Below are 1,508 nucleotides of genomic sequence, written 5' to 3' on the forward strand. Positions count from 1 at the left end.
ACAAGATATTGAAAACCTATTTGAAGAGATAATGACAGCCTGGCTGGCATGGCTCAGTGGTTGAACATTGACGTATGAACCAGGATGTCACAGTTTGGTTCCCAGTCAGGGTACGTCCTGGTTGTGGGCTCAATCCCCAGTGTGGAGTGTGCAAGAGGCAGCTGATCAATGATTCTCTCTCATTATTGATGTCTCTCTCCCTCTTTCTCCCTCCCTCCCTACCTCCCTTCCTCTCTGAAACCAATAAAAATATATATTTTTAATAAAAGAAATAATGACAAAAAATGTCCCCTACCCAGTGAAAGAAATAGACTTACAAGTCCAGGAAGCATAGAGAGTCCCAAACAAGAGGAACCCAAAGGGGCTCACACCAAGACACATCATAATTAAAATGCCAAGAGTTGAAGACAAAGATATAAAAGCAGCAAGAGAAAAGCAGTTAGTTACCTACAAGGGAGCATCCATACGACTGTCAGCTGATTTCTCAACAAAAACTATGCAGACCAGAAGGGAGTGGCCAAGAAATAATCAAAGTGATGAGTAGCAAAGACCTACAACCAAGGTTACTGCACCCAGCAAAGCTATCATTTAGAATTGAAGGTCAGATAAAGAGCTTCACAGACAAGACAAAGCTAAAGGAGTTAATCACCACCAAGCCAGTATTACATGAAATGTTGAAGGGTATTCTTTTTTTTTTTTTTTTAATATATTTTATTGATTTTTTACAGAGAGGAAGGGAGAGAGATAGAGAGTCAGAAACATCGATGAGAGAGAAACATCAATCAGCCGCCTCCTGCACATCTACCACTGGGGATGTGCCCGCAACCCAGGTACATGCCCCCGACCGGAATCGAACCTGGGACCCTTCGGTCCACAGGCCGACGCTCTATCCACTGAGCCAAACCGGTTTCGGCTGAAGGGTATTCTTTAAGAAGAGGAAGGAGAAGAAAAATAAATATAAATAATATGAACAAAAAATGGCAATAAGTACATATCTGTCAATAATTGAATCTAAAAATCAAAATAAATGAACAAGAAATCTAATGAACAAAATAAACTGATGCATAAAATAGAATCAGAGGCATGGGGCAAAAAAGAATCTAATGATGTTGGTAGATTTTACCCTTTGTAATGAAACCCCAACCTTGATTGATTTCTAAACAATCATGTGTACCACTACTGGTTGAGAAATATGGTTCTTAAACTTAGTTGCACATTAGACATACTTGGAATTCTTTTTTAAAAAATATATTTTATTGGTTTTTTGTTTTTTTTTTACAGAGAGGAAGGGAGAGGGATAGAGAGTTAGAAATATCAATGAGAGAGAAACATCGATCAGCTGCCTCCTGCACACACCCTACTGGGGATGTGCCCTCAACCAAGGTACATGCCCTTGACCAGAATCGAACCTGGGACCCTTGAGTCCGCAGGCTGACGCTCTATCCACTGAGCCAAACTGGTTAAGGCATACTTGGAATTCTTTAAAAAGCTGCAAATACTCAAGCCAC

Source organism: Myotis myotis, unplaced genomic scaffold (assembly GCF_014108235.1).
Source record: "Myotis myotis isolate mMyoMyo1 unplaced genomic scaffold, mMyoMyo1.p scaffold_m19_p_4, whole genome shotgun sequence".
Classification (NCBI taxonomy): Eukaryota; Metazoa; Chordata; class Mammalia; order Chiroptera; family Vespertilionidae; genus Myotis; species Myotis myotis.